General features: G+C 39.0%; 1 long non-coding RNA gene across 1 annotated transcript; it reads left to right on the top strand.

Moving 5' to 3' along the window:
* The first annotated feature begins 1,145 nt into the window (after window positions 1-1,145).
* Window positions 1,146-3,374, top strand: LOC135258615 (uncharacterized). The gene is made up of 3 exons (XR_010331042.1): window positions 1,146-1,335; window positions 2,003-2,142; window positions 2,368-3,374. It is a non-coding gene; the product is annotated as an uncharacterized LOC135258615 (long non-coding RNA).
* Window positions 3,375-15,415: the final 12,041 nt, after the last annotated feature.

The following is a 15,415-nucleotide window of genomic DNA, read 5'->3' as shown; positions in this document are numbered from 1 at the left end:
TGAGATCTGACTGCTGTATCTTCACAGTCAAAAGAACTGAAACATGGAACTGAAACATGAACTGAAACTGAAACAAAAGAACTGAAACAGGCAGAGAACAGGCAGAATACAGGCACAGTACAGGCAGAGAACAGGCAGAGTACAGGCAGATTACAGGCAGAATACAGGCATAGTACAGGCACAGTACAGGCAGAGAACAGGCAGAGTACAGGCAGAATACAGGCATAGTACAGGCAGAGAACAGGCAGAACACAGGCAGATTACAGGCAGACCCAAGCCTCCACTCCGCTCAGATACACAAGGCAGGGAACAGGCCTGATTTAGACGTGCGGTTACTCTCCCCATCGCTCTGAGGTCCGCCCCAGGGTAGCTTTGCTCTAGTGCCTTGGGACTCTGCCCGGGAGCCAGCGAAGCTTCAGAAGAATAAGCCACGGGGAGTTCCGGAAAATAAAATAAAATAAATAAATAAAAATCTGTGCTTCTTTGAGAAGGTACCTGTGAGTGAAATTGATGAGGACAAACATGGACCTGCAGAAAGCAACGCTCCATCAAATTGTCTTTGAAGATCTCCATTATTAAAACACCAGAGAGACTCCACTGCCTTTTAATGCTCTAATTCACCCCTTAGCAGCATTTATATTCACATTTGGTCTGGGTTTTTAAAGAAAAACACAGGCACACACAGACAGACAGACACACACACACACACACACACACACAAGTACACGCATACACACAAGACCCCTTCAGAACATTAGGCAGCATCTATGTTACTCTTGTGAAGTCAACTTGACTTACACTGAGGTATCTGTTTGAATTAAGTTTCATTTGCCGTGAGATTAATTGTTTCAGAATGGCAAATTGAACGTCTAATTGAGTTGCTTAGTCTCAATCAATTAAGTTGAATATTGTAATAATCTGTGATAACACTGTTTAAGGAGAAAACCTGAGGAGAGATACGTTTTATCTTTCACAAACACACCAGCCACACAACACATTTTCCTCCTTAAAGGGTACACAGTGCCTACTTGGCAAGTAAAGTTAAACCCAGATCAGTATTCAATTAGCAGCTTAATCAAATCTAACTAATTAAGAACTCAGTTGGAGTGAAAGCATAGAGCACCCCCAGGACCGAGGTTGGGAAACACTCTGGGCTGCCTGAAATAATTGCTTCTGGGGTAGCTGGTAGTCTTCAAAAACACACTGCCTACACGTCTACCCTCTCGTTTTCTGATGAGCGGAAATGGGGATTAATGATTTGCTGTGCTTCCTTCTTGCTGCAGGGTCAATATTTAATCAGACTTCCTCAGGACTACCAGCTTGGCAGCCCAGAAGGTGATTTTTGATTTCCATTGGAGGTACTGCAGTAACTCTTTAATCATTTGCAGGTTTGTGTGTTCCATGCTTAGATGCACTCCCCTTTCTGGGCAGTTGACATTACCCAGTGTAGCACATGCTACTTGCTCACTGTTGGCATTTAATGGCAGGAACTACGGGTATCAGTTTACACCAGGAAAAAACGGTTATGTTAGAGCAGAGACAGTTTAGTGGATAGTGAATATCTGAACAAAATGTCCTTAAGATAGCGGAGTGCAATGTAAACACTTGCAATGAAAGGACGTACAAACGCCAAACAGTCATAGTGATCCATGGCATGCTTACTTCTTATCCGGCAGTTAGAATCCAAGCAGGCTTCTGCTGCAGGATTATGGGACTTTGTCTAGATGCAAGGAATGATCACTGGAAGTGTATCTACAATGACCTGCGGGTGACCGATGCTTTATATTTGTATAGAAGCGACATTGCATGCATCTCTCTACCAAATATCTCAGAAGCTAGAGTCCCTTTTTTAGTTATCATCAAATAATGTGCACAGGGGCTTTTCCAAACAGCAAAGTTTATTAAGAGTTTCAATAGTGGCATCAGTAATAAAAGAGGTATCAAGTAGAAATTTCTTGCCTGATGCTAGTGGCTCACATAATGTATTTTCTATTTTCTGTAGATTCATCTAATGACTCAGTCTGCCAGCCACTTTGATGTACGTCAACCAAAGCATCTCAACCAGAAACATAATTGAACCAAGCCCCTGCACAAGTGACAGGCTTAACAGAAAGACCGCGGCTAAGGGCGAGACAGGCAAAGGTAGGACGAGACACTTCACCCACTCACACTGACAGTCTCTCTCTTCCCCGAGGCAGCCTGGCAGTCTCTCTCCTCTTTGCGTCTCCGTGCAGACAGAGACACTCTGACAGTCTTGTCTCACTTCATGGCAATTTACATCTACTCCATCTACCATAAAAGAGACGTCAGTTACGACAGCGACATCAGTTACAGATTGCTTTTTGTTTGTTTTGTTTTGTTTTTTAGATGCAGATGCATCTCAAATCACCCAACTCTCTGTGAAAGAGAGATTTTGAAAGACCGAGGCTAAGAACAGGAGAGACAAAGGTAGGGAGAGATGTTCCACTCAGTCATGCTGACAGTCTCTCTCCTAACTGCATCTGAATTGAGAGAAGCAATGTGATGGTCCCTCATTCACAATTTGCATTGGGTTTTCAATCACTTCATCCACGACGATAGAGCTGTCAGATTCTATAGGGGCGCCAGTTACGATGGAGACAAGAGTAACAAATTGCTTGTGCTGCATTGTTTTACATACATCTCAACCATAGTGAACCAGGCCCCTACTCCAGCCAAGGATACGCCTAGCAAGATTGAATCATGGAATAAGATGGACAAAGGCAGGGAAAAAAGCTCTGTCAAAACACGCTGCATTTATCTTCCCTCTACAATTAACTTTACCTCAGCCATGTGCGTGAGTCTTTTTGTTCTTTAAGGATTATTAATCCCTTTACATCTTCTGTTAAGTATTGTTAAATATTATCTTATGCATTGTTTTTATTTTTGTTTTCATTTTTTAAATAGCCCCATCCCAAACCTATTATTGGTTTGGCAAACAGCCTTTAGAGATTGTTCGATGAAAAAAAAGCTAAATTAGTCCACCATATAAACTAATATATGCACTCAATGGAATGCAACCATGTAGCCAGAAAGGAATACAAGTTTTTCAACATCATGACAGCTGACAGCTCACTTGCAGTGCTTGTGAACTTGAAAGGCAGAAAACCCAGGGCCCTATTTTCACAGTCAAGTCACAACCGTCATACTCTAGCGGTAACTCACAGTGATGACACATTAAGGCGTGTCCAACTCCATTTCACTCATTTTATGACAAGGAACTACCTGTTTGAAAACTGGTTGGTTTATCGTAACTAGGCAGAAACTAGGAACGTATTAGGATTCTGACTAGTTAGTGAGCAAACTATCAAACTATTTAATGGGATTTTAAGGTGTATTGATTATTATTTTGTCTGTACATTCCACATCATCCTTTTAAGTTTGATTGATAAAGTAATAACTTGTTATTTGTCTAGTGTCATAACTGTAATGTTGGCACAAAGCTGAAACAGACAGTGACATGACATGAAATAGTATGTACTGTATGTTAGTGTACAATGTTAAAAGCTTTTGAAGACTATTTGCACAACAACCATAACCAAAACGCTCAGAAAATACTGCCATTTACAAAAAATATTTTTTTTTTTGGCCAAATCACTGCGTCTCTGCTTATGCTGGAGATTATGTTGCTTTGACAGATAATTATGCACTTGGCATGAATTAGTCAAATCAAACTCAATTTATATTGTAATGTAGAAACATTTAATTAATAGTTCCCCACTTGAGAGCCCTGTACATATCTTGTTGCAGATTTATATCTGACACAATAATGCAACAGTACTATAACTTCCAAATATCGATAAAAACTTAAATTCACACTGTTTTCAAAAGCTCAAGTTAATCAAACGAATGTAAGAAAACAGTGGTTGAATTTCTTTGGGATGTGAAAAATACTGGTGAAAGTTTAGTTGCAGCTTGCCGTACCTTTTCATAATAGTTTATCTGGTTGCAGAGGTTTTTTTGTTTTTTTTTTAAGTCTATGCTTTCATTTTTTAATGCTGAAAATGTTTTTGTTGTGATATAAGTAAAAGAAGATCGCTAAGATTATTACTTTCTTCATAAGTCCCTCAAAGAAAAGTCTTGGTTCTCTTTGCAGTGGTTTTGGCAAGTTTAATCTCTTGTGCAGGATGGGTGCTTTATTTTTCCTGAAACTCCACTGCAATTGGCATGAAAGAGATTAGTACTATAACCTGGCGGTTTGGCTGCAATGAGCACTGGTGCTTCAATTCCCTCACAATTCCCTCACAGTGCGAAAATCGCACATTTAGAGACCACTGATTGGTGACAAAATTGCATGGGGAGCAATCCCAGCAGGTCTTCACACTTTAGTGTGCCTTCAGATAGCATGTCAGATTCCATCCTATACTCCTAACATCCTTCATTGGAAGCATTCATCTACCACCAACCAAAGAATAATACACATGGTTGCCTGGTTAAGCACAGTTGTCATGAGAAATCGGGATCCATCCTGACCACTGTTTGACAAACTAGAGAGCTTAAAGGGAAAGACCACCTTTAAAATCAATTCTTGATGTTAAATTGGTCTGTCCACCGGTCAGAAGATTTCAACATTTACAATGTAGTTTTTAGATATCGCTTCCCTGTCCTGGAAAAATAGGCCTGAGGAATGTGTTTGGCATCACTGGGGCAGCCAGTCACACTCTCAAAAATAAGTAATTACTAAAAATAAACACACATAAAGCATGGAGTGGATATTCAAAGGAGGATATTACAATTTTTGTCTTCAGTCCCCAAACCAAAGACATGGATGACCAAAGATATTGTATAAGCATGTATATTACCCATAATCACCAGAGAAACACTGCTAGGACAAACAGTTGGTTTGCTCCCTCTCTATAAGACTAGAACATAATGTATGATTTTGATGAAGATATTATTCCCTATTGTTTCAAGCCTGAATCCTCCAGTGAGGAACTAAAAGAGTGTGAAAAGAATGACAATAAGCAGATGCTTCAACTGCCGTTGACATAAAACCATGGACAGCAGTGAGACGTGCCAGGAATCTTCTGTCACAAAAGTTTTGAGCAGCTTTCTAACAAGTGGATAATGCGACTGTACATAGCAAGCTTGTTGTTAGGCTCATTGATAGATTGATTGTTCGGCATACTAATGTTTATCAGATTTACCTAGTTTAGAAATCTTGGTAGTGTTAGATGTTGATACAGGAAGCAAATCAGTATTCTAGCCAGCTATCAATCATTAAGCTATACTGTATATTTTAGTGATTTGCCCAGGTCTTCATTGACTAGCTCTCTGCTTCTTAGGACCAGTTTCCAGCTACACTACTTCAGTTTAATTTGGATGATATCCCTTTTGCCTTGTAGAACATAGACAAATCTTTTTTTTTATGATACAAACTTAAACAGCACATGGTGACATACACTCCTGCTATATAAGTATTTGTGAAATAAGAGAACCACAATCAATAAGCATTTATTGTAACAAAGATGAAAAAGTAGTTATTTATGTACTTTCTCATCTCCATGCATACCACCCACTGAAGTCCTATTGACACCTAAAAAAAGAAAAACTTAAAAGATCATAAGGATTTATAGGCAACGTAGAGGCAGTGGTGAGCAGAGACAGTAGTGCGTTTTGGATGTACACAACAATTAAGATATATTTATAGCTTTGAAAACAGATGTTTTCCTTACCTTCCAACACTGTGTCAGCGGGTGGATCAGTAAAATATAATAATATTGAATTGAAGAACCCCTTTATAATTGTTACGAAAGTCATCAAGTTCACAATATTATTTTGTCAAATGTCCTGACATTTTAGATTATAGGTAAGAATACATTTCTATCACATTAAAATAGTGAAAAGGGATGCCGGTGGTAGTCATAATTTTCTGTCATCTTCACAGACAGAAATGAAGGCACCCATACGAGTCTTTGTCCAACTGGTGGGGAAATTATGATATCTGATGGGGTCTGGTGGAATGGGTATACACCTTTGATCTTGTATTGACATGTATTTTAAAAAGCAGCTTGGAGATCCAGTGTGGCACAGCCAGCTATTGCACTTGTGTGGGGTGCAGCGGCGGATGCCGTCATTTGGGACCGTGCCAGTGCTGACCGTAGCAAGGATTCCCACGAGGTGACACAAAGCTGGCCAGAGCGTCACCCCTGGAGGAATGGTTTCGGTTGACCTGAAGGTGACCCCTGCCGCACTGCTGCATTGCGCATTGCTGCGGTCGAGCCGATATCCCTGCACCAGCTGCGTCAGCTGCGGTCTCCTCGGCAGGCTGCACGAAAACGGCAATAAGAAGGTTACAGCGCGGAGACACGCTTCCGCATACGCCGCCGCGATTCAGAATTCTCAGCCGAGGTGAGAAAGGGAGGCTCGGGTTCTATTCGGCCTACGGAGTCGATCGAAAGGCTTAAATCCACTTTCAGTAGCATCTATGGAAATGTTCCGTTCATGCTGTTGCGGGACCAGAGCTCTAACATCAGGGGATCAAGCACGCAAAACTTCAGGCATCCATCAATTTGGGTTTATTTTCTTACTACTGCAAAAAAAGAAAGTAAACAGAGCGTGCACATCAAATAAATGACAGACTACCTTAATTTATAAGGTTCCCGTAATTATACTTTGAAATAAACCGCTCTGATGATATAATCCTGAATTTATGTAGACAGTCAATAATAAAGCCTGTGGCAATGATAAGTTGTATTCACCCTTTATTGTGCAAGTACAAGCATAGCATTTTAATCAATAAAGCACTCAAATTCTTACAGCAGGTGCATTGTCATGTCACTTTCAAAGATCTCCAGGTGACCTACATTTCTTATGCATTTATTTTTCACTTACAGGTTTTTTTTTTTCTTCATTTTTTAATGTTTGTTTGTTTGCATTTTCAAAAATGATTTTTTTTGGTGATTTTAAATTAGTTTTATACTTCCAATATATTTTCCATGTTTGCACCTTTGAGATAATATAAACATGAAAGTTTTATTCATGAAGATGAGTATGAAAACTTAATAAGTTTGCTGAGGGGTGAACATCTCTAAGAAACTAAGGTTTTATTTATTTAGAAGCCCGTGGAAAAAGTTTACATCATTAGCATAATTGTTGACACTAATATTGTAAAATGCACAAATGACATTCACTTGGTGCATAGTGATTTTACTTTGTTATAAATATTCACAGGGACATGCACAAATGATTAAACCTCATCACAAATATATCTTAATGACCATATTTCTTTGAAACTCATTGCCAGAAAGTCATAGCCAAGAGCTTTATTTGTTATATTTATTCAGACAACAGTGTATGTGTTGAAATCTCCTGGGGATATAACCAGGGAAGTAATTAATAGCTAATCGTCAAAGAATTTCATTCATTTGATTGTGAAGAACTACTTTCTGTTGAATTGAAGTGGGAGTGTTTTTGCAACGTTTGAGCAAAATGAGTCCCTTCACAAAGCAGCAGCATCCTACATTAATTGCATTAATTGCAAGTTAATTTGCATCGTTTATGACATGTGGCAAGTCAATCTGAGAAGTCATATTCACTGAACCCACAGTATTATATGTTCCATGGAAATCTATTACCATAAATGCAAAAAACAACAAAAAAGAAAACTCTCAGGAGAGTTGTTGTTGAGTCAGCTTATAAAGCTCATGGTTTGCAAATACGGACAAGAAAGATATAGAGGCCATGCCGTTTTTGACTGCATGACATAGCTACTGATGCTGTCATGTGTAGCAAGGTAACTGGTAACAGTAGAGTAGAGTGAAACGATCACTGTTTGAGCCAGAGCTTGCTTTGGTTCTCTTTTTTCGAGTGGATCTAAGACTGTGCCTAGAGGGGGAAAGAGTGCTATTTGACGGTGAAGAGTACAAGAATTATACCTTGTGACTGAGGTAACTGTGAAATATTTAAAAGTCTTTTATTTTATCCGGTGCAGTCTGTATTTATTTATTTATAGTACGTATGTACTATTGCATGTTTCCTTTTGGCCAGGACACTCTAACAAAAAGATATTAATCTCAACGGTACTTTCTTGGCAAAATAAAGGATAAACAAAAAAAATACCATGGACAGATAATTAGCTGAATTTTGTTTCCTTGATTTAACACTGCATTAATATTATAATCCATTAAACCTCTGCTTATAAACACTAGCCAATCCAAAATGTGACAGCACTGACCAAAATGTGTGTATGTTGCAGGAAGGCAATTGTGTCTTGAAAATAAAACATTGACATAAAACCAGAGAACTGAAAACAAGGAATTGAACATTTTTTTGTGAGTGCTGGCTTTGCTTTATTCGTCTAAAAATTATTTTTACTTCAGCACCCAAAGAGTTTCTTGACTCAGTAGAGCAAAGCAAATGTCTTTTTAAAGCTCAACTTGAAATTTCCCTACAGTATATATATATATATATATATATATATATATAAGTAACAAATTAAAGAAAAACTGAATAAATGAGTGGTGAAACATAATGAACACTGATGCTTCCATACAGGTGTACTGCATGATACAAGCTATTAGTATTCTATCATGCTGTGTGGCATGTATAAAAGTGCTGAACAGGCCCAGTTGACTTCAATTTTAGATAAAGATTGCAAGAGGAAAAGATCTAAGTGGCTTTGAAAAAGGGTTAATTATTGGGGCACAGATGACAGGAGCTTCAAACACAAAGATTGCTCAACTGGCTAGTGTTTCAATAGGAATGGTAACTAAAGTGACATCTGCATTCAGATCTATGGGGATAGACCACATCGGAAATTGTGTTCAAAAGCACACATCCCATGACCGTGATTCTCATGCATTAATGTAATATGTAAGGAAAAACAAGAGCAACTCTTCTTCGGGTCACAGAAAATGTCAATGCAGGATGTGATCAGACTGTGTCAGCACAAACAGTCTGTCGACAGCTACATACAGTGGGATACTATAGGAGGGCTACAGTGCATGAGCCGTTCATTACAAAGACATTACATTACAGGCATTTAGCAGACGCTCTTATCCAGAGCGACTTACACAACTTTTTATATAGCATTTACATTGCATCCATTTATACAGATGGATATACTGTATACTGCAGGTTAATATATGCAGGTTTAGCAACTTGCTCAAGGGTACAACGGCAGTGTCCTATTCGGGACACAAACCTGTGACCTTTAGGTTAAAAGACCAGCTCCTTAAATTTTACAATTGAGAGCTTAGTAGTGTAAAAACCATAGGCACTGGTCTACAGAGCTGTGGAAAAAAGCAATAATTGTTAGATGAGTCATTCTCCATCGTATTCTTGACAAGTGGGCGAGTGCATGAGCGGCGTACACCAAGAGAACAGTACAGGGCTCAATGCTTGAGCCCTACAGTGAGGGGTTATGCTGTAGGCGGCATTTTTCTGGCATGATTTGTGTCCACTTGTCCCCTTAGAGGGAAGGGCCACTGCAAATCAAGGCAAATGTATTCACCTATATCTCCTATAGGAGTCACTGAATGGTTTGATATGTATGAAAATGATGTGAATCACATGCTATGACCTTTGCAGTCACCATATCTCAACCCAATTGAACACCTATGGGAGATTTTGGACCGACGTGTTAGACAACGCTCTCCACCATCATGAAAACACCAAATGAGGGAATGTGTTTCGGAAGAATGGTGTTCTATCCCTCCAGTAAGTTCCAGAGTCCAGTAGAATCTATGCTGAGGTGCATTGAAGCTGTTTTGGCAGTCTGTGGGGGCCCAACACCTTACTAGGACACTTTATGTTGGTTTTATTCCATTAATTTGTCACTCAACTGTATTTGTGGTTGATTTGCCTCTGTACTTGACAATTTTAGATTTGTAATCAAATAATTTGCATGTGGTTAAAGTACACATTCTCTGTGTGTGTGTGTGTGTGAGGCGCAATGGTGCACACAGGGGTGCTGTCGTTAGGCCTCAAAACCCCAGAAAATCCTAGAATGTAATATTTCTTAAGGGCCCCTGTCAGTCAGGGGGTGGGTACATGAGGAGATGAGACTCAGCATGAAGAAGTTTGCATCCCTGCCTGTTATAAATGAGTGGTATAAATCAGTGATTAATAAAACATGATAACTCCACCCATTTTTGGCACTCCATGTCATATCATTGATTTTCCCTGTTGATTTATGTCCTTTACCAGTACAATGTTAGATTGCCGCACCTGAAAGTTGAGAGATGAGAGTTTTATACTCTCATAGAAGAACTCTGTGAGAATTGTAATGCAGCAGCAAGTTTCACCGAAGAACTGCTGACATTTCCATGACAGATGTATCCCTGTCTTCGAGATGGGCGATTCAGGCAGTCCTGTTTCCATGCTACCAGAACAGAATCCGTTTCCCTACCTTCCACAGAAGAAGAAAAAAAAAAACTAATTTACAACTTTGCTTGTAAGTTTGCTAAGTATTCACAGAAGTCATTTGCCACCACCGGTCGTGTATCAGAAAGGTGTGGGGAGATAATGGTCGGTGATGTCATGTCCTGTTTTGTTGTGAAGGAAAGGCCTCAGCTGCTGTAATGAATTTGGTTTTAGCTCCCCACACACTTAATTAAACCTCCCCTGTTCTGTAATGTTGTGTAATGTCATCAGAGAGGCTTCGACGCACATCTGCTCAGTGCTTTCCATGCATTTCAATTCATCATCTTTGGCCGCATAAAACTCTGGTGTCATTTTAATTCATTATCTGCAGCTACATAAAACTCTGGTGTGTCATTTTAATTTATTATCTCTGGCAATGTGAAGTTTGTCATTTTTTTTTTCAGAGGAAGAATGCTGTGTGAATCACACACCATTGCTTTCAATTTTTCAGGAGGGCGGTGGCCTGAATATGAAAAGATTTTTTTTTTCAATGTTTAGATAACAAAACATACAGCTATAATTACAATATTGCATGTCAAATAAATCATTTGATAAAATGAATGTACATGTATTAAAATATTTGAAGACCAAGTGTTTTCTTAAAACCTGCTTCGGCTGATATAGTTTACGAAGTATTTACTGCAGTACCGTGTGTTTCGTTCAGTAGCACGTCCGTCTAGAAAATGCTTTTTTTTCCGTAACGTGCTCTTAAATCTGTGTAATTCAAAGTTGGAGTGACTAGCTCAGATTCTGCCAGTAAAAATCCCTATAATCTCATTCTTTGCAGACCCTATGGAAACAGACCCACAACATGCTGCTCACTTGAAAGTTGGGGACCTCGAACAGCTCAATGGTGGAACGAGGTGTTTAAAATGCATAGCTCTTGAAATACGGCAGGCTTGGGGTAGAATCTTAATTTGAGATGTTCGATGAACACCAGTGGCTTACCTCTTCCGAGGCAATTTTGTCCTTTAGGGTATGTTAGGAAGAGAAAGAGCAGTGTGGTCGGCGATGGGGGGTGGGAATGATGAAAACAAGAGAATCCATTTTTTTTTTTGCTTTTTCAATGACCTGCATATCTCTGGAAAATTCTAGGACTGCATGCCACACTCTTACAAGCAGAGAGGGAGAAGAGTAGTTAGAAAGAGAGATACACTTGAATAGTATGGTACGGCCATGTGTTTCATACCAATGCGTCATATTGATTTTGAACTGAATAGAATTGTGAAATGTATATTCGTTAGAAAGAGAGAGATAATAGAAGTCGATTTTCCAGACAGTGAAATTGATGCGCTACGAAGAGAGAGTCGAGAGCGAGAGATGTAGTGCGGGGTGAGAGAAATATGGCAGAGAAAAAGGTAGACCAGACACAGAGAGAAAGAGAAAAGCACGCTACGCTGCTCGTGTGCCTCTCACTTACCTTCTCGTTATCTAAACCGCAATGTCAAAGGAGCGTACGCTGACCAGTAAATCAGACACAAAATGGCTGTCAGTCCTTTTTACCCCGGCAATAAGTTTCATTCCAGATTTAAATAAAGGAGTGAAGAGTAAGAGCCCGACAAGGCCCTTGGGGGAAGGGCAGGCTGCTGAAGCGGAGACAGCCGCGTTTGATCGGCGATAGTGAATTCACATCGCTCTGGGAGCTTGTCTTCGTCTTCGGGGGCCTCGGAGACTCCATGCAGAACTGCCAGGGATTACGGGCACATTTAACTGCCACTGCAAATGTCATCGGCTTCAAAGATAAACACTCAGATCCAACGCGGGAGTTGGATAACGCTGAAGTTTCACAAAGTGCACCGTTTGAAAGATTCTGGCCCCCAAACTTATATTTTATAACTTATAAGGACGATTGTGCTTGATAACACATGACAACCTTACGACTTAAGTAAACATCATACCATTTTTTAAAGATGATTGCGTCCATATTACACTCTAAAATTATAATAAAACAAATAAAATGAAACTAAAAACAAATTCATCGTCAAGGGTAGTTGACAAAAGTAAGCAATGAGTGAAATCATTGTTGACATTAATATATAAAGAGCCTTATTATTATATATTACTACATTTTTCACTCTTGTTGTGTCTAATACATACATTATTTAACCACCAGAGGTGCTATTTTAATTTCACCATTGTTAGCTTTAGCCTGGCACAGCTGCAACACTCTGACTTCTATTAGACATTTCCGTTACATCTACAGTGATTTATGTTTCTTACTTCATTTTGTGTCTGTGCGGCAAACACAGTCTCAATTATGCCCCAGTACACATTACAGTATACTTCTCTCGGTGACCACAATGCTGTATATTATGTTGTAGGGCTACAATGAGCTTCCCTCCAAAAAAAAAAAATGCAATTCTTTGCCCTGGGTCTAATGACTGTGGTTTTCATCATCAACTCAAAGAAAATGTGTAAACAAAGAGATGAAATACCTTACAGATCGCATAGGTTATTAAGCAACATGGCAACCCTGGTGGGCACAAGGTCCTTCGCTTTTGAAAACAATGCAATTGATGATTAGGATGAGAAAGGAGACCGATGCAAGGAATAACGGTTTACAGCAAGAACATGAAGTTTTATGCTGATTTGTGATATTTTCATCTCTTTATTTTGCCTTAAATATACAAGTCATGCACATAGCTTACATAAATATTGGGGCAGCTGAGAAATAAATCCAAACAAAATGACCATGGTATAAATATAACCAGCCTTGATCCTGTTCTGGTCCTGCAACCATGGAATACCAGGGGTGTCATTTGAAAGAAGTAGTCATATGGAAGAATTATGTGTTCAGTCATGGAACTTCTTAACAATGGAACGTGAAGGGGCAAACGCCTGACAGACTTCAATGGCGCTTAAATAAATCAAATAATAAAATTTGAGAATATTCTTCCATATAGGTCATGGAACCTCTGTTAGGTGTCATAGGTACAGCATACTCTATTATAATAATTCACATTATTATGGTACAAACAGAACATGTTCTCAATACAACTACTTCCGTGTCAAGGACAATTCCATTTTATTTTGAGAGAATTCTAGACCTACCAAGAATGCATGTGCAATGCTCCCCCAGTCTGACACCTGTTGCTAAACACAATATTAAAGAAGTGAAGTACAATCATGAAGTGTGCTTGAGACAGGCATGTATAAATATCATTCCATTATAAACAGTATCTGTCAAGAATATTAATCACGCTAATGTATCCACCAAGCAACAAAAATGATGATAGCTGATGTAATGCTCCATTGTGCTGCTGTTATTATGAGCATACAGGCTATATCCTCCTGTGACCCAACAGAAAATAAAATTGTTTTTTTTTTTACAATATACAATTGTCTTTCAGTGAAAATACTGTTAAAAATATTTCATTAGTTTGTTCATTTGTATGTCCTCTACACAGAACAATAAATTTCAGCATAGAAGAATATATGGCTTGTTTGGAATTGAGAATGGAGTCAAACCTTTACTCACTTAACTTGATGTTCCCATGTCAATAAACATAGGAGCTGCCTTTATTTTACATTTCTTCCCAAAAATGATTACTTTCATCAGTTAGCTAGTCAGTTACTTGCCTGTAAGTAACTGTAATGTGATATACTGCAGGCTACAATCATTTATTTTTTCACAGGTCTAATTCTCCCTTTACACATAGCACTCTGAGATGGAAAATCATGTCTGACTGGCTAGCAAAGCTGCCCTTTGCACTTGTGTTGGCAGTTGTGTTGACCGTGAGGTGTGAAAACCTGAAGCAGGTGTAAGGCTACAGAATCGCTCTGCCGTGGTCTGTAGACTTTTAATGATTACCATTCTGTCTCTCTTTCCCACCCCCTTGGTTTTTCAGAACATCTGTTGTTTATCAGCTCTTTCATTCGTATCCACTGTCCCCAAACAATCAAGCAATGGGGAGGTGGTGTTGCCAAGAGACGCTGGCTTGTCACTCAATGCCCACCAGCTTCCTGGTCATAGTCGGTTCTACGGGGGTGCAAAAGCGTGCATGGCACCCTCAGTTCAAAAGTTTGTACCTTCAGTTCAGCAATCGACTTAAGTTTACAGTACCTGTTATCATGTCTAGAGATTTGAGTAGACAGGTGTCATACAACTAACTTAACCCAAACCCTGCCTATTTTTTAAGGTAGACTGGTAGATCATCACCGATAATGATCTTCAGTCACGTCACATTTTACACAATAGACTCCCTTAAATTGCCACTCGAGAAATCTCATCATTCTTTTGGTGTGAGGTAAAGTCAGGTGGCTGATTTATTTTGTACTGCAAGGCACTATCAGTTAGAATTTTAATAAACAAAACGTGTCATTTGGGCAGTGTGATTCACACTGCAGACTGTGTCAGAAATGTGTTGGGTTAGCTAACGTTAAGCCATTATTTATTAAAACTGAACAGTGTAGCTAAGTGCATGGGAACTGATATTGAAGATTTCTCCCCTAAAACTAACTTGAAAAATGTGTAGCTAATTTGACTGTTAACTTATGAATTCATTTTTTATGTTATTTAAAAAAGGATCTGAGCATGGAGACAGTACCATTAGCTGCTTGGCACGTCCCATAACTGACCTAATTTATGTTTTATCATAAAGTAGCTTCAACGTAAGGACTTTTAAAAAGTAGCTTTATTTTACTACTTTTCTCTTACTGGTAGTTGTGCTACTGTTATCTACTTCCGGTGTCAAGTAATTGGTAGCTAAGTAAACCACATTTTCAGAGGAGCTTCCCCAGAACTGATTAGTTCACTGTATTTCAACAGTATATTAAAATGGATTGTAAAACTTGAGCTGACACTCTTAAATTGGATTTTTGTTTAAACTTGTTTTTTTTAATTAAAAAGTAGGCCTATTTCACATACAAATGCACTTGCAGTGTGCTTATTGTTTTGTTCTTATCATACTTAAAAAATCACTAGAATGCAGGAAATGAAAGTCCTTGAAGCTTGGATTTTTCCAAGAAAGGACCCTCAGACCGGCCATCTTTCGTTCTGAAATTGCGCGTGTAAAACCTAAGGTCTGGCACC

This window comes from Anguilla rostrata, chromosome 7, assembly GCF_018555375.3.
Source record: "Anguilla rostrata isolate EN2019 chromosome 7, ASM1855537v3, whole genome shotgun sequence".
Taxonomy (NCBI): domain Eukaryota; kingdom Metazoa; phylum Chordata; class Actinopteri; order Anguilliformes; family Anguillidae; genus Anguilla; species Anguilla rostrata.
The sequence above is the reverse complement of the archived record's forward strand: the minus strand, read 5'-3'. Positions and strand labels throughout refer to the sequence as shown.